At 37.9% G+C, this 19,113-nt stretch overlaps 1 protein-coding gene across 1 annotated transcript in view; it reads right to left on the reverse strand.

The window, feature by feature from the left end:
• SLC4A4 (solute carrier family 4 member 4) overlaps positions 1–17,074 on the reverse strand; it is a 493,252-nt gene extending 476,178 nt beyond the window's left edge. Inside the window, exon 1 of the mRNA XM_065545104.2 lies at positions 16,946–17,074. The gene's annotated coding sequence lies outside the window, so the exon portion shown is untranslated. The remainder of the gene's footprint in view (positions 1–16,945) is intronic.
• Between the last annotated feature and the right edge of the window lie 2,039 nt (positions 17,075–19,113).

A 19,113-nucleotide genomic window follows, 5' to 3' on the forward strand; every position in this document is an offset into this window, starting at 1 on the left:
CTGCTTGAATTGATCATTCCCTTCTCAGAACAAACTCTACCACTTCCCCCTACACCTTGCATAGACTTCTAAGCAACTCATTACACTTACTAATTGATGTACATGTGTCTTCCTAAAGAGGCTATGCACTACTTGAGGGTGGGGCTCTGTTATTCAACTTTGTATTCTTACATGGAAAAAAAAAATCTGTCACCTCGTGGGCATTTGGCTAATGTCTGGCAAATAAATAATGAATGAATGAATGAATGAATGAATGAATGAATGAATGAATGAATGCTAATTGTACATTCAAAGATGGCTTGATGCATTTTGAGGGCCCACATGTGTTGGTTAACCTCTAGAACCCCTTTATGAGACAGTAGTACTCCTGCATCCAGTTCTTTCCTCATGCTATCTTTTTTACACCGAATATATTTTTTAATAGTTTCTAGAATCCTATCTTTACTTATCAAGATTTTTTGCAAGTAATGGGACGAAAAGAAGACCTATCCTATCTGTACATATATTTTCCTGAGACTCACACTTGATTAAATAAATATGTTTTCACTGATTTTTCTAAAAAATGTATATTTAGTCATTAGGCCTATTTGCTAGATAGACATTCTTTTGCCTGTTAATGTATGGAAAAATGCTTAAAAGTGTATTTTTGTTGGAAGGAACTAGGGGAGTGCAGTAGGAGGAGAAATAGAAATAGGGTGATCCATAGCAAATCTTGCTTTCAAATTCTTAGGCATCATTAAGCAGAATAGAAAACAAAACCGTCTGCTGCAATGCTCATTATTTCTTATTTACTTTTTTCATCATAGATAGCCGATAGTCAAACTTCCTCAGCCAAAATATCGATCCTGTCTAACTCATGGAAAATATAAAAACAAACACCGGCAAAATGGGTATAGCAAGTAACTCGTCCATTAGCCTGGATAATGATGAATTGAATAAATATCTTCTTTGGGTCTTTATCTTTGTCTACCTAACATAGAGTGTGATAGGTAGAACAAAATAGAAACCAGTATTAAAAGTACATACTCTGGGCCGGGCGCGGTGGCTCACGCCTGTAATCCCAGCACTTTGGGAGGCCAAGGCAGGGGGATCACCTGAGGTCAGGAGTTCGAGACCAGCCTGGCCAACATGGTGAAACCCTGTCTCTACTAAAAATACAAAACTTATCCTGGCACGGGGGTGGGCCCCTGTAATCCCAGCTACTCAGGAGGCTGAGGCAGGAGAATTACTTGAACCCAGGAGGCGGAGGTTGCAGTCAGCTGAGATCTCACCACTGCACTCCAGCCTGGGTGACAGAGCGGCACTCCGTCTCAAAAAAAAAGAAATAAAAAAAAGTACACACTCTGAAAAATCCAGGACCCTTTTTAATTAATCAACTTCAAACATAAACTCCTTACATATTTTATTATATATAATTTATGTATATGTATTGTATGTTATGTATATGTATTTTTACATATATGTATATGTGTTTTTACACAGGTATATGTATTTTTTTTTTGAGACAGGGTCTCCCTCTTGCCTATGCTGGAGTGCAGTGATGCAATCATAGCTCACTGCAACCTCTGCCTCCCAGGTTCAAGCAATCCTCCCGTCTCAGCCTCCTGAAAAGCTGGGACTACAGCCCTCTCCATCAAGCCAGGCTAATTTTTGTAGTTTTTGTAAAAATGGGGTTTTGCCATGTTGCCCGAGCTGGTCTCAAACTCCTGCACTCAAACAATCCGCCCACTTCAGCCTCCCAAAGTGCTGGGATTACACGTGTCAGCCACAGTGTCTGGGCTTATTTTTTTTTAAGTTCATATTTATAAAACATTTTGCAAAAATAGATGGCTTGTAATGCTAAATGAGAAATACATTCCCAACTGCCACAGAAGAATTATGGATGCGGCAGAAAACCCAAAGAAGCAAACCTGCACATTAAAGTGCCCAAGATTAAAGTCGATACCTTTTTTTTTTTTTTTTTAAGACAGAGCCTGGCTTCATTGCCCAGGCTGGAGTGCAGTGATGCAATCTTGGCTCACTGCAACCTCCTCCTCCCGGGTTCAAGTGATTCTCTTGCCTCAGCCTCCTGAGTAGCTAGGATTATAGCTACGTGCCACCACACCAGCTAATTTTTTTGGTATTGTTAGCAGAGACAGGGTTTCGCTACGTTGGCCAGACTGGTCTCTTAACTTCTGGCCTTCAGTGATCCACCCGGCTCAGCCTCACAAAGTGCTGAGATTACAGACAAAAGTAGATTCTTTTATTCATTCAACAATATTCATCAAGCATCTGCTTCATTTTCCAGATAACATTGTCGGGACTGAGAACACATTCTAGGCACTGAGAACACGTTCTAGGCACTGAGGAATTCGTTTTGCCCTCAGTGGAGTTTACACTATAGGGGAGAAAGAAAGACGATAAATAAATGAACAAAAATATAATTTGTTAGGTGGTGATCAAAACAATAAGCAGACATGAAGTAGGGTAAGAAGGGTAAGGGGAAACAACGGCAGGTTGATGGGATTGCTATTTATTTATTTATTTATTTTTTTTTTTTATTTTTTTTTTTAGAGATAGAGTCTCGCTCTGATGCCAGGCTGGAGTGCAATGGCGGTCTTGGCTCACTGCAACCTCCTCCTCCCAGGTTCAAGCAATTCTCCTGCCTCAGCCTCCCAAGTAGCTGGGACTACAGGCGCGCGCCACCATGCCTGGCTAATTTTTGTATTTTTAGTGGAGACGGGGTTTCACCATGTTGGTCAGGTCTTCAACTCCTGACCTCGTGATCTGCCCACCTCAGCCTCCCAACATGCTGGGATTACAGGCGTGAGCCACCATGTCCGGCCAGGATTGCTATTTCAGATTGGGTAGTCAGCCAAGACATTTGAGCAGAGACCTGAAGGAAGAGCTGGAGTGAGCCATGAAGAGAGCTGGGGGAAGCACCCCAGGCAGCGTGAACAAGGGCAAAGTTCCTGGGACAAGAGTGGGCTTGGCATGTTCAAGGAACAGCAGAAGCCAATCTGGCTGGTGTGAAGTGAGCGAGAAGGCAGGGGGTGAGAAGTGAAGCTGGAGATCATGAAGTACCTTACAGAGCATGGGAAGGGCTTTTGTCTTTTCTCTGATTGAAATGAGAGACAAAAGATAGGATTGCATTTCCTTTGCCTCACTGAAAAAGACAGTCCCTTATGTCCATCTGGGATAAAATGGAAGGTAAGAAAGAAATACATTAATAGAAATCACAATACCAAGGAAGGAAGAGACTAGTCCTGATGAACAACACACTGCTCTGAAATCCACTTTAAGATCATAACATAGATTCTTGCGATTTTTATCTAAAACATAGTTAATAGTAGGCTGACACTCGTGATTTCCTTCAGTCTAAATGCAGTAACCTCCTATTTTCCCATCAGGTGCAATAAGAATGCCAGTCTAAATTCAGCCTAATCCTGGTGCTAATAATAGCGCAAATGTGAAGAGCGTCTCTGAGCTAGAGATCCCCAGTTTTGGCTTCTGAATTAAGCCTTGTTCTATGTCCTCCAGGTTCAAGTTAATCCTTTTACTCTAATGAACAAAGTTTAAGGAGAGGCACTGACACTGTACCAGAAGTAGAAGTCAGAACAAACAACGATCAAGCACTAGCCAGGCAAATGTGCCAGCGTGAACTCATCTCGTCTTCCTGGTCGCTGTATTTTTAGCAGTCCCTGCTGAGCAACTCATTTTCCCACATTGAGGCCACCGGGACAATTTTCCAACAGAATTTGCACACAGTTTCACAAACTACTTTGTTTAAATCTCATAACCTTTATTTTCTTCCTTCTTTTTTCTTTTTGCTTGCTTCCTTCCCTCTTTCCCTCCCTTCTTTCCTCCTCCCTTTCTTCCTTCCTTTCCCTTCTCCTTTTTCTCTTTTCTTCCTTTCCTCTTTCCTTCCTCCTCCCTCCCTTCCTTCCTTTTTCTTAATAATCATGGCTACATTCTAGACCTAACTCCTTTAAAGTTTCTCACTGCTTTTTTGAAAGACCTTGGTGTGTTTAATTTTAATGGTGAGTTAGGTACAAAGAAAGGAACACCCGTTTTGAACAACAATGAAGTTTGTTTTATGGAGCTCAGGTTCTCCTGGTAAATTCTATTTCTAGTAAAATACTTTAGTGGTCATTTCTGCAAAACAGATGAAAAATTTTTTCTTTAAAATAGATGCCAGTCAGGGAGCTATATGGGAACTCTTGCTGGTGCAGCCCCAAGTCTTAGCCCATTCTCCTCTTTACAGCTGTCAACACCTGGATTCTTACCTTCCCAGACCCACTGGGATTTGAAGATTCTCATTTATTATTTATTACTATGGAGAAACAGATAGAGTAACAGAAATAAATGATGTCACTAAACTTTTTAAAGTTCCATCAAGTTTTTCAGGTAATTAATCCCTATTCTATACTGACATCTAACTAGAGGTAAGCAAATCTCTCTTATAGTAGCACCTTTACTGGATGTTCTTTTTTCTTTTTTTTTTTCTTGAGACAGGATCTGGCTCTGTCACCCAGGCTGGAGTGCAGCGGCACAATCTCGGCTCACTTTCACCTCTGCCTCCTGGGCCCAAGTGATCTTTCCACCTCAGCCTCCCAAGTAGCTGGTCCTACAGGCAAGGACCACCACACCAAATTAATTTTTGTATTTTTTGTAGAAACAGGGTTTCGCTATGTTGTCCAGGCTGATCTTGAACTCCTGAGTTCAAGCGGTCATCCCGCCTCAGCCACTCAAAATGCTGGGATTTTAAAGGTGTGAGCCACCGCGCCCGGCCTTTTGTGGATCTTTTTAGGAAATTCCATCCATCAAGTATTTATGCAGCATTTTTTTTTTATGTGCAGGTGCTATTCTAGGTGCTGGAGGGACAGTACCAAAAAGGGGGTAAAATTCCTTACTCTAGTGGAGCTTACATTCCAGTGGAGGGAAACATACATTATAAAAATAAATATATGAAATATAGTTTGTGAAGTGGTGATAAATGCTACAGAGAAAAATGAACCAGAACAGGTGGAGGGTTGGGGGGTGTGCACTTTTAAACAGGTGGTCTGGGAAGGTCTCACTGAAAAGGTACATTTGAACAGAATATTTGAAAGAATCAAACATGAGGCACCCTTGCAGAAAACATTTTGACTTCATTTCCTTTCTAAAAACATATTCTCCACGGTGGCTTTAAGAAAGCATATTTTATAGCCTTTTTGATTACCTTACACAAATTTAAATGTGTTAGCTCAAAGATGACCACTCTCACCATTATCATCTAACATTGTTCTGGAAAAGATAGTAGCCAATGAAACTGGTCAATAAAAGAAATTAGTTATAAAAATAGCAAAGGAGGCTGGGCGCGGTGGCTCACACCTGTAATCCCAGCACTTTGGAAGACCGAGGCGGGCAAATCACAAGGTCAGCAGATCGAGACCATCCTGGCTAACATAGTGAAACCCTGTCTCTACTAAAAATACAAAAATATTAGCCCGGCATGGTGGCAGGCGCCTGTAGTCCCAGCTACTCAGGAGGCTGAGGCAGGAGAATGGTGTGAACCCAGGAGGCAGAGCTTGCAGTGAGCCGAGATCACGCCACTGCACTCCAGCCTGAGCGACAGAGCGAGACTCCCTCTCAAAAAATAAAATAAAATAAAAATTAAAAAATAAAAAATAGCAAAAGAAGAGATAAACTTCATAATGTGTAGGTGATCTATCAATTGCTTAAACTTAAAGGGAAAAAACACAATTGCAATTAAAAGAATTCAGCAATGTCACTGGTTACAAAGTTAATATACAAACACTAATTGCCTTCATATGTATTAATACAATCAACAACCAGTTTAAAAATACAAAGGAAAGCTGGGCACTGTGGCTCACATCTATAATCCCAGCACTTTGGGAGGTCAAGGCAGGCAGATCCCTTGAGCCCAGGAGTTCTAAACCAGCCTGGACAACATGGCGAAACCCCGTCTCTACCAAAATAATAATAATAATAATAATAATACAAAAATTAACTGGGCGTAGTGGCATGCACCTTTAGCCCCAGCTTCTCAGAAGGTTGAGGTGGGAGGATCGCAAGCTGCGATCACGCCACTACACTCCAGCCTGGGCAACAGAGCAAGACACCTGTCTCAAAAAATAAAAATACAAATACAAAGGAAGATAAAATCCCATTTATAATAGCAACAAAAAAAGGACCAAAATATTAGGCTCATGATTAGAAAGATTCAACATCATGAAGACAGCAATTCTCTCTTTAAAGCTATAACTGTAATGCAATCTCAATAAAAATATCAACATAATTTTTGTTAGAAAAATAGCAAGCTGTATCTAAAGTGCATATGGAAAGAAAAAGAGTCCATAAGGCTGGGAAGCTCTAAAAAATAAAAGACTAATAATAAGAGAAGACTATGCCTATCATTTTTATTTTTCTTTTGAAGCTTCACCAATTAAAATACTGTGGTACTACTGAATGGGTGATAAATTGCTGAATGAAACAGAATAGAAAGTCTAGCAATAGACATAAATATACTAACGAATTTAGTATACGACTAAAGGTTGCTTTGCACATCAGTGGAGGAAAAGATGAATCAGTAAGTATGTGGTTTGGGAACAACAACAACAGCCATCTATACAAAATTTTAATGTCATATCCTTCATATCACAATAAATTTTTAGTACATAAAAGTTTTAAATGGAAAAACAGAAACATAACATAAAGCACCAGAAATAGGAAATAATTTTTTAATAGACTCAGGGTAGGGAAGATCTTATGAAGTATTATACAAAAGATTGAAACTATTAAAAACTGATCAATTCAAATACATATAAATTTTAAAATTTTGCATGGCAAAAGGCAAAATTAAAAGAAATATTTTTGCAACAAGGAGAAAAAGAAACATTCATGCTTTGCTGGTAGAAGTAAAAACCAGCTCTGTTAAGAGTAATTTGGCACTATTAAAATTAAATTTTCAAGTGTACATATCTTTGACTCAGAAATTCCACTTCTAGGAATTTATTTCATACATCCATTGACACATATGAAAAAGATATGTACAAGGATATTTATGTAGCATTATCTGAAATATCAAAATATTAGAACAATTGGGATACATCTATATAATGGAATCATATGCAACCTTCCAAGAATAAGGCAAATCTATATGTATTGATAGGAAATGCTCTTCAAGACAGTAGAGTTAAATAAATGAAGAAATAGTGAACTTAGTATGCTACCATTTGTGAGATTTTTAAAAAGAATCACACAAACACACACGCTCAAACATCTCTGGAAGGATAACTTAAGAAGTTAGTAGCAATGATTGCCTCTGGGAAGGGAACTAGGCACCAGAGAATGAAAAAATAATCTAATTTTCAATTATATTCATTTATAGATTTGAATTTTGTGCTGTAAATATGTTGTGCCTGCTCAAAACAATAAAAAATATTTTAATACTTTAAAATTAACAGACATTTGTTAAAATATCTTTATCGATAGCCCCATACTATGGAAACCAAGGAATATATTTCTCAAATTACTAGATAAAAACAAGGAATCTAGATTCTGGTCTTAGATCTTTCTATTGAATCATTTTAGAACCAAAACACAGCTTTTTTTTTTTTTTTTTTTTTTTTTTTTTAGACAGTCTCACTCTGTCATCCAGGCTGTGCTCTGTCACCTAGACTGGAGTGCAGTGGTGTGATCTCGGCTCACTGTAACCTTCACCTCCTGGGTTCAAGCAATTCTCTGTCTCAGTCTCCTGAATAGCTGGAACTACAGGAGTGCGCCACCATGGTCGGCTAATTTTTGTATTTTTAGTAGAGATGGGGTTTCGCTATGTTGGCCAGGCTGGACTCCAACTCCTTGCCTCAAGTGATCCACCCACCTTGGCGTCCCAAAGTGCTGGGATAACAGGCGTGAGCCACCACACCCAGCCAAGACAGCTTATTTTTAAAGGTTGAACTTTTCCAGGCTTTTCCTGGCTCTTGAATTTCTGAAACTTACTGAGAAACTGATGCAAGAGAATACTGCTATTCACAAACGTCATAGTATTTTTTAATGCAGATTTGTGGGTTCCATACCAGAACTGCTGCCCCAGCCTCCCGCTCCGCTTAGCACCAAGGTTTAAAAGTCAGTTTCCATTGCAGTCACATCTGTAGGCTCATCTTCACTCATTCTCTGATGTAAATGTCCTCATTTTCTTTTTTGCTTGTGGAAGCATTTGAGAATTGTTTTATATTCAAACCAGTATTTTAAGTTGCTTTCTAATAGAATGAACAAACCAGATTTCTAGCCCACAATGTTGCCAGAAACAGAATTTGCAAATCAATTTCTCTAATTTTGTATTGATCATATTTAATCATTACAGCTATTTAAATGTTCTACTTCTCCTTCATTTGGGAGCAGGGTGATATTTCATTTCCCTATTACCTAGAGATTGGCCATTGACTTTGGTCAATAAAATATGAAAGTGTCATACATCGCTTTCATCAAGAAGCCTTTAAAAACCAATGTACAGGCCGGGCGCAGTGTCTCACACCTGTAATCCCAGCACTTCAGGAGGACGAGGCGGACGGATCACGAGGTCAGGAGATCGAGACCATCCTGGCTAACATGGTGAAACCCATCTCTACTAAAAATACAAAAAAATTAGCCGGGCGTGGTGACAGGCACCTGTAGTCCCAGCTGCTGGGGAGGCTGAGGCAGCAGAATGGTGTGAACCCAGGACGTGGAGCTTGCAGTGAGCTGAGATCGTGCCACTGCATTCCAGCCTGGGCGACAGAGCAAGACTCTGTCTCAAGAAAAAAAAAAAAAGTACAAAGTCACAATATCCCCTTTCCCACCTTGGCAATTGTAGACACATCTGGCAAGGTAAAGACTCCTTCATTTTGAGTGTCTAAGTAACTGTAATAAACAGAGTCCCCCAAAGTGATCAACATTGGAATTTTTTTTTTTTTTTTTTTCTTTTTTTTGAGACGGAGTCTTGCTCTGTCTCCCAGGCTGGAGTGCAGTGGCGCAATCTCGGCTCACTGCACGCTCCGCCTCCCGGGTTCACGCCATTCTCCCGCCTCAGCCTCCCAAGTGGCTGGGACTACAGGCGCCCACCATCTCGCCCGGCTAGTTTTTTTTTTTTGTATTTTCGGTAGAGACAGGGTTTCACCGTGTTAGCCAGAATGGTCTCGATATCCTGACCTCGTGATCCACCTGCCTCAGCCTCCCAAAGTGCTGGGATTACAGGCCTGAGCCACCACACCCGGCCTTTTTATGTAATTGAGAAATCAACTTTTGTTGTTTGAAGCCACTAAGACTTTGTACTTTGTTACTGTAGCATCACCTAACTTATACTGACTGATACAAAGGAGTCCACTGTGTTACTGTTTACACTAGTAAAGTAATTCATTCAGTCAATCAGTCAACAAATAAGTATCTTCCAGGTACCACTCAGTTTTCTAGACTCTGAGAAACAATAGCAAAGGGGAGACAAACATAAACATATAAAACAAATAAATGAGAAAGTCTTCTGATTCTTTGACCTGTAGCCTAATCCAATGACAGACTTATAAGGATTATTTGTGAGAACGGAAATTGTTAAACAGCTGGTTCCCATTTCTATTCTTATAGTATCCAAACTGAGACATTTGGAAAGGGTAATATCAACTCTAAAAAAAAAACCTGATTTTATTCATTAAGAAAATTAAATTAAATGCTGTACTTTTGGAAAAAGAGAAGCGTTCAGAAACAAATCATTGTGTGGGAACTTAGGGAGGTTAACAATTATCATTCTAGCTTAAAGTAGTTGTAAATAACTGTCCAAAGAAAGAATAGAAGCTAAATGTTTTTCAACTAGTGCTTTAGGGGTTGTTAGTATATAAAACAAGGATAAAGTGACTTGGAGATGTTGAGAAAACTGGTTTTAATAACATGATCTTTTCGGCGTCCATGGTCTCTAATGGTCCCAATCAAAATTTGGGAAATATATGAGAGAAATGCAAATAGCTGCAAGTAACAGAAAATCCTATAAACAGCAGCTTAACAAGAAAGTAATTTTCTCATGTAGCAAGAAACTCCGTAATAGGTGGACCAAAGCCGGTGCAGCCTGTCAAGAGTGTTATCAAGGAAATGATTTCCTTCTTTTTACCTGCTCTATCATCTTTCAAGTCTGTTTTGTTTTGTTTCATTTTGTTTTTGTTTTTGTTTTTTGTTTTGTCCTCAGGGATACAAGATTGAGAATGTACCTTTGTCCTCTATGTCCACGTTCCATAGAAAGGCAGAAAAGTAAAGTCTAATTCTTGTAAGATTTTTTTAAGGACTATTCTCCCAGATATTTTTCCTTTCATCTCATTAGCCAGAATCAGTCACATGACTGCTTTTATTTGTAAGGGAATCTGGGGAGGTGAGTATTTTATCTATGTACGTGCCTGCCCTGAAAAACATAATGGTTCTCTTTAGTAAGAAAGAAAAAGAGAATATGTATTGTATAGGCAACTAGCAGGGTCAGTCAAAGGCTGCCCTCTAACAAATGTGTGACTCACTGGAACCAGTTGGGAATGTCTATCTTTGAGATGTAGCAAACATATCACAACTGTCATGTATGTCATAACAAAAGATGGAACTTTTTCCTAATCTTCAAACTTTGTATCAGTCACTCCCATTCATGATGTTTTATGTAAAAAGCACTGCTAAAAATGGCTGTCCCAGGCTAAGTAATGGCACACACTTATAATCCCAACACTTTGAGAGGCCAAGGCAGGCGGATCACTTGAGCCCAGGTATTTAAGACCAGCCTGGGCAACATGGAGAGACTCCCTCATCTCTACAAAAAATGCAAAAAATTAGCTGGGCCTGGTGGCGCACACGTAGTCTCAGCTACTCAGGAGGCTAAGGTTGGAGGATCGCTTGAGACTGAGAGGCGGAGGTTGCAGGTTGCAGTGAGTGGTGATCCTGCCACTCTAGCCTGGATGACAGAGCAAGACACTGTCTAAAAAAAAAAAAAAAGGTTGCCCTGACCAAACTAATGATGGTGATGAAAATCAGACTAGTGGTTATCCTTGGGAGTAGGTAATGCCTAAGAGAAAGAGCACACCTGAGAGTCTGATGGCACCAAAAATGGTCTGTATTTTGATCCGGGTGGTGGTAAGATGGATGTATATATACTTTAAAATGTTTGTTGAACAAACATTGGCCAGGCGCAGTGGCTCACGCCTGTAAACCCAACACTTTGGGAGGCCAAGGCAGGCAGATCACCTGAGGTCAGGAGTTCGAGACCAGCCTGACTAACATGGTGGAACCCCATCTCCACTAAAAATACAAAAATTAGCCAGGCATAGTGGCACATGCCTGTAGTCCCAGCTACTCAGGTGGCTGAGGCAGGAGAATCGCTTGAATCTGGGAGGCAGAGGTTGCCGTGAGCCGAGATCACGCTACTGCACTCCAGCCTGGGCGACAAGAGTGAAACTCCATCTCAAAATAAAAAATGTTTCTTCAAAAAGGCCATATGCGGTGGCTCATACCCCTAATCCCAACACTATGGGAGGCCAAGGCAGGAGGATTGCTTGAGGCCAGGGGTTTGAGACTAACCTAGGCAACATAGCAAGACCCTATCTCTACAAAAATTTTTGAAAATTAGCCAGGTGTATTGTCTCAGACTTGTAGTCCCAGCTGCTCTGGAGGCTGAGGTGGAAGGATCACTTGAGCCCAGAAGTTAAGGCTGCAGTAAGCTATGATCATACCAGTGCACTCTAGCCTGGGCAACAAAGTGAGACCCCCAACGCAAAAAATTTAAAAAATGAAAAATGTTTTAAAAAGTTTGTTTAAGAGGCACAGACTTTATATAAACTATACCTCAGTTTAAAAAGAGTTAGCCTGGTATTTCCTTTTATTCAACCACAACCTACTTAGGCCTGGGTTATCCACATTACTCTCTTTTTCTCCCCTACAAAGAATCAGACTCATAGATTCAACATTCCAATGGCAGATAGCACAAATGCAAAGTCACAAGGAAAACAGAAACACAAATATATTTAGCTGGCAGGGAGATCAAAGAAAAGTAAATAATGAACTACGGCTTCATCAAACATTTACAGAACAGCACAGTGCAGAACAAAATAGCCAATAATCAAGATATACATTTGAATAATATTTGTTTTAGAGCAATTTATTTTCAAATTTGCAATTGATTTTAAGTCTTGCATTTAAATCTAACATTTTTAAAAGATTATAATAGAACTTCAGTTCATTGTGGTTTTAGAAACTATAATCTTTCAAAGCTTTAAAAAAATGTTTTTGAAAATTAAAAAAAGAAAACTCTTTCCTTTTTGAGATTCCACATTTGCATTGCCCTACAGTTCAGTGACGTATGTGTCAAAGCAGCTGCCAAACACTATGGTAGTACTACAAAAATACATTTGAATTGCTTTTCACACTAATTTTTTTTTTTTTCCTCTGCATGTGTGAGAGACTCTCCCATTTTCAGGAAGAAGTTGTAGAGAACTGTTTTCCTTAGTTCTAGCACTCTGCCTCTTTTGGTCAAAAATACAACACTCCCCACTACCTCATCTCTACACCCTTACCTCTCAACAGAAGTAATTTTTGGCAGAAGGATAAAGAGCAAAGTCAAGTCATAGGCCAAGGATGGCCAAAGTCAATGAACTCTAGGGCAAACCCACTAAGCTCCCTCCTAGCACAAGCCAAAATTTGAGGGGTGTGGGATAAGCAAAGTAACTGAAAAACAAACTGAGACAAGGAGGGCCACTGGTAGGAACGAACTGCCTGAAATGGACCCAAGATTCAGGCTGTCCCATCATCAATAGTTTCTTCAGTAGGGATTCTATCAATTCCAAGCTCGTAGTAATATGAGACCATGAAATAATCAGACGTCAAAGAGAAGAAAGAACTTGATAGTATTAACAGCAATTATTCCCAATTTGATTAATTTGTCTTTTCTCAAGGAAAAGTTACAAAGAAAATTTGGAATTTACTCTAGCCCTGCTAAAATACACCTATCTGGAACTGTTTCTGTTTTCTATGAATCAAAAACTTCTTATTTTCTAAATTTTTATCATCTCAGCATATTTGTTAAGGGCTACACCTTTAAATCCTTTAGAATGAGACAACTGTGTTATCACGGAAAGCGAATGCACCTCGAACCAGAATATCGAATTTGAAAGTCATAGCTTTGCCACTTACTAGATATAAAATGGGAAATAGCACCTGGCTTCACAAAGCTGTTATAAGGAATAATGATGTTTTGTGCCCTGTAGGAGCATATACAAATGTAAGGTATGAAATAGGCAGTATCACCAGTTAGAAACATTAGAGGCTTTGGATCCAGAGAGATTCTGGTTCAAATCTCAGCATTATCACTTTGACCAAGTTGAGTCCTTTGAACCTCAATTGCCCCATCTGAACTGTTACAAAGATTAAATATTAACATCTATAAAAGCCCAGTCATTTAACAGACATCCAGTAAATGACAGCTATTACTTTGAAGGGTTTTTTCTTCCATTTGTTCATAGTCATTTTTCATTCATTGATTCAAGAAATGTTTATTAAGCTGCGTTATATATTTACTATACTGTATTAGAGTATAATGGAAGGCATATACAGCTCCTGCCCTTGTGGAGTGATCATCTAGTAGGGGACACAAACAAACAGGCAATTACAATATAATTTTACATATATTAAAAACCACAGTTACTTTTGTACCAACCTAATATAATAGCAAAAGTATATATGGTCCTATGGGAGCCCAGAGGAGAGACACTTCATCCAGACTTAGGTTGGTACCGCAGAGAAAGCGACATTGAACTGATAACTGAAAGATGAGTAGGAATTATCGAGTGAAGGGAAGAGTGTAAGGGCAATTTTCCAGAAAAAGACATGCGCAAAGGCCCAGAAGCGAGAGATCGTGTTAGTCAAAGATTATCTTAAAATATCCAGCAACCCATACCCTTTGTTCTGGGATTAGAATATATATACTGTCAAATAGCTCTTTCTGTCTTTTTCCTGTCCATTTACATCATGTCTTTCAGTTGACAGACATTTGCTATTTATCTGACAAATAGCAATTGAAGAAAATATATTTTCATCTTCAGCCAAAATCATACCATTAGCAAGTATAAATTGCATTCACCAATCACCATTATCAAGTATAACTTTCTCATTATATGGCCCAATAATTCACAACTTATATTCTTATTTCAGTCTGGTGATACTCTAAGCATAGCATCAGACTGGATGACGATGGACAAAATAACTTAATTATATAACTTAACAAAATAACTTCATTAACTTAACAGTACAATCAGAGAAATAAAATAAAATGGATGACGTAAAACACCATATGGTTAAATGTTACTTGAATGGTTGAACAATAAATATAATAGAAATTTAGACAAGGATGGATCACGACAAAAATCTTATGAATGCCACTGTAGCTTGGGAGTATTTTCCTCATGTCATTCAATGAGGCATATGGCCTTACTATATATAGATAACTTTGATGGGTTCATTTGTTCAGTCATTCAAAAAATATTCAAAGGTTTACTATTATATTTTATACAACAGGGACAGAGATATAGACCCTCTCCATACAAATCTTATATTTTTGTTGGCAGAAGAGGAGGCAATAAACAGAAAAATAAGTTAACACCTTACATAGATACCTTATTTAATCTTCAAAGCAACTCCATGAGGTAGAATTATCACCCTCATTTTATAGAGACAGAGGATGTTAAATAACTTGTCTAAGATTAGATAGTTAGCAAGTGGCACAGCGCAAATTTTTACCTGGGTCTATCAGACGCTAAAGCCATTCCATTCCACTGCTGAACTTTTCCATGTCCATGAACCACAGAGGTTGCTGGAGGCTGCCCTAATACATGACCAGTCCTGAAATTGTGTGCCAAGTGGTTCTCACTCTTTCCTTCCACTTAGCTAGGTCTTGACATACTTCTTACTCCTGTAATGGCCTTCCTTCCATCTGCATTGCTTTTAATTTTTATTTGGTTTTCATTTCAAATTATCATTTCAAATTGGCTTCAATTTATCCAATTCCCTCCTCTACTTTTAACATCTTCAACAAATTCTCAGTTCATTTTTCTAATTCACCAAAACCAGTTATTGATTAGTATTATAATATTCCCCTTCAAAGGCATGACTCTAATGGGCTCTGCAGTCATCCACAGGCGTGACTGTGGAATATTAAAAGGATTGCTGTATTTGGAATTATACATATTAACAATAGCTCTACACTAAGCAGTTAAGAGCATTGCTCTTTTCTACGTTATCTCATTTCATCTTTTCAATAAAACTGCAAGTTACTAAAATTGTCCCTGATGAAGAATTGAGGTTCAGAAAAGCTGAATTACTTGCTCAAGGCCAGGATACAGTAAATCCAGGTCTGGTTTCCTACTTTAACGTACATATTGCCTCTCTAAAATTATAGAAATCACAGAAATGTGGATTTAAAAGAGCCCTGTAGAACCTATTTTTTTTAATTTTTTATCTTTAGTGTTTTGGGTACAGAGTAGGTGTATATATTTATGGGGTACCTGAGATATTTTGATACAGACATACAATGTGTAATAATCAATCTTTTACAAGATGCCGCCCCGCATAGGCATCGTTTCTACAGAATCCTTTCCAGTGATTCAGTCTCTAATTGAAATCGTGGCTTTATTACACACAAACTGTGATCTCTGTGAGCCTCAGTTTTCTCACCTATGAAAGGGAGTGTTATTGTCAGGATTAAATAATAATCCGCACAGTGTTATTGTCAGGATTAAATAATAAAGCATGTAAAGGTCCTTTGTAAACAATAAAGCAGTTTATAAATGCTCCCTGACCTTTCTTTACAAGCAGGTTAGACCCATAAAAAAATTATTTTTAAATTTAAATCATTCTGGGTGGATATTCCTTTATATAATATATCACTGATTTCACAGTCACAAATTTAAATAGAGCACTATATCCATACCTTTTCCTAGTAGCAAAATTGTTTTACATTACTACTACACATAAGACGAAGCTTACAATGCAAATGTCTCTCAAACTCTTTTGGACAAGAAAAATATCAATTTTGGAACAGTTATGAAAAAATAAATTTCATCTTAAATATACAGTTACTTAAAATAATTATATAGCTTGAAATAGAGCTGGCTTTAAATAAATTTTCTAATATAATTGTATTAGAATTTTTGCACATATTAAAAATACCAGGTACAAACAATTATTGTAATTATAATAGAAAATAAATATTTTATTTTTTCTCATTGAGCATTTGACTCATTTAATAAAATTTTTTAGTTATAAGAGAATGATAATTTAACAATAGTTAAGAAAAGTTAGTGAAGGAAGCTAGAAGGGTAATAATATAGGCAAAAGAAAAACTACATAACACGTATAACCTGACTTTTAATGGAGATTTTGGCAAATTACTGTACCCAACAACGAAAATGTTTCAGAACACTTTATAGAAACTACCAATAAAACTATTTAAATTGTATTATTTGTAAAATGCCCACGTTTGCTCATTTAAAATGATCCATGGGTATGATACTAAGTTCTTTTATCCAAGTAAATAGAAAATTCAATTTCTCTATTAACCTTCTACTTCTTTACCATTAAAATTCATCTAACTTAGTGCATTAATCTTAAAATCTGTCATTTCCAGGATTGCTTCTGTGTGTTCTTCTCTTGGCATTCATATTGTTTCTCTTTCTTTTCCAAGGATCTTATTCTAAAATACCATAAAAATATATGAGCATATATATACTTGTGTGTGTGCAACTGTATTTGCACCTTTTTCTATATTAGTATTTCTTTTAATAATGGATGAAAATCAAATTGGGACAGAAGGTTCATCGCTTCCTCACCCCTTATTAAGTCAGAAAGGTGAAAACACATCATGTCTTTTGTGTGGCATATGCCCACCGCACTAAATGAAAAGATTTATTGTTTTACTTACAGTCAATGTCCTTCAAATTCTCTGTGGTAATACGTTTTTCAGCAATGTCGTCTGAAAAATTTAAGAAATCCACTTTTCTACCTTCTAAGCTTCTTATATCATCTGAATGATGCAGGCTCAAGAGTTGCCAAATGAGATGGGCAAAGGCAGCCAAATAGGACTTCCTAGCCAATCTAAAAATAGCAGGTGGTGGTGGACAGATATACCATTTTTCCCTTGCTCTTTTCTTCCCTCTAAGGGATAGGTACCATAAACATGCCTTGTTGAAAATTAAAACAGTATAAAAATAATTCTATTCCCTCTTGCCCTAAGATCTAGAGAAATGATCAGTTTAAAAACGTGTACCTTTTCAGCAGGAAGATGTGAAAGTCAAAGGAGTTATTTCTGCATTTCTTACAGAAAGATTCTCATACCCAATTTCCATTTGTTCTAAAAAGAAAACTGACCACAACTTGCTGGAATCGAGAGTTGCTTTTGCCTTTTAGTTTTCTTTCCTGGAACTCCTTGAATAATAACTATTAACATTTGTGTGTTTTATAGTTCACAGATTTTATATTATTGGCTCCTTACAACAGCTTGTAAGATAGTGCTTCATCTAACACACACACAAGCATGAACAAATAGAATTTCTGGAGAAAATGTTACAATAAATTTTCTTAGATTAGAGGTCTTTTGCAAATGTAAAAAGCTGGGACTACAGGCGCCCACCACCACGCCCAGCTAATTTTTTCTGTATTTTTAGTAGAGACGAGCTTTCACCATTTTGGCCATGCTGGTCTCGAACTCCTGACCTCAAGCGATTCACCTGCCTCAGCCTCCCAAAGTGCTGGGATTACAGGTGTGAGCCACTACGTCCAGCCAATAGCTGAAACTTTATTTGTACTTTTCAAACATTATGGAATCAATAAATGATGGGCATAATTGAATTCAAAAACAACAGACATAAGAAAATTTTCACAATATACTTTAAGAGAAAAAAGCAGGGCACAAAATTGAATCTACTGCATAATCTTAACTTGGTAAAAAAGAAAAATTAGATGAAAGTACATAAAGCTGGAATACAATAGTCAGCTAGGATACTGTTATCTCTGCATTATGGGATCCACAGGGCTATTTTCTTATTTGAACATTTCTGCAATCTCCAAATTCTTTTAATGGGCATGTTGTTTTGTTTTGTTTTGTTTTGTTTTGAGAAAGTGTCTGGCTCTGTCACCCAGGCTGGAGTGCAGTGACATAACCATAGCTCACTGCAGCTTCAAACTGGCATATTGTATTTTTATAAAGAAAAAACATGTTTACATTTATTGTCATTGCCAACTGGAGATCAAGTGGAAGTAAAAAAAAAAAAAAAAAATCACCTCAAATTATAAACCAATTGAAAATATTAATATACCAAATTCTAGTTTATAAAATATTTAGCTTTATGTCCATTAAGTTAGGTACAGATACCTCTCATATAACAATGAAAACGGCTTTAATAAATATTGTTGATAATCAAATCTTAGTATAAGAAATCATGGGCCGGGCGCGGTGGCTCAAGCCTGTAATCCCAGCACTTTGGGAGGCCGAGGCGGGCGGATCACAAGGTCAGGAGATCGAGACCACAGTGAAACCCCGTCTCTACTAAAAATACAAAAAATTAGCCGGGCGCGGTGGCGGGCGCCTGTAGTCCTAGCTACTCAGGAGGCTGAGGCAGGAGAATGGCGTGAACCCAGGAGGCGGAGCTTGCAGTGAGCCGAGATCGCGCCACTGCACTCCAGCCTGGGCAACAGCGTGAGACTCCGTCTCAAAAAAAAAAAAAAAAAAAAAAGAAATCATGTATTATTACATTTCCAATAGCAAATGTAGGATTTCAGTTTCTGAATGTAGACAAAATATCTCTAAAGATGACAAATACACACAAATGTAGAAAATAGGTCTATGCATATGCATATATGCACACACATGAGGATATATGAAATCCAGCATTTCCAGTAAACTATACTTTCCTTTAAACTATACTTTTTTATTTATAATTTTCCAGACTGTTTAATTTTCTATATTAAATACTGCTCTAGTCCCCAAGAAATTGGGAATGCCTCCCCTCACCTTGATTAATTTGTTTACAGTAAAATAGAAATTGCAGGATACCAAGAGATGGAGATGAGTCAAAGAATTTCATTCACGTT

This window comes from Macaca fascicularis, chromosome 5 (assembly GCF_037993035.2).
Source record: "Macaca fascicularis isolate 582-1 chromosome 5, T2T-MFA8v1.1".
Classification (NCBI taxonomy): domain Eukaryota; kingdom Metazoa; phylum Chordata; class Mammalia; order Primates; family Cercopithecidae; genus Macaca; species Macaca fascicularis.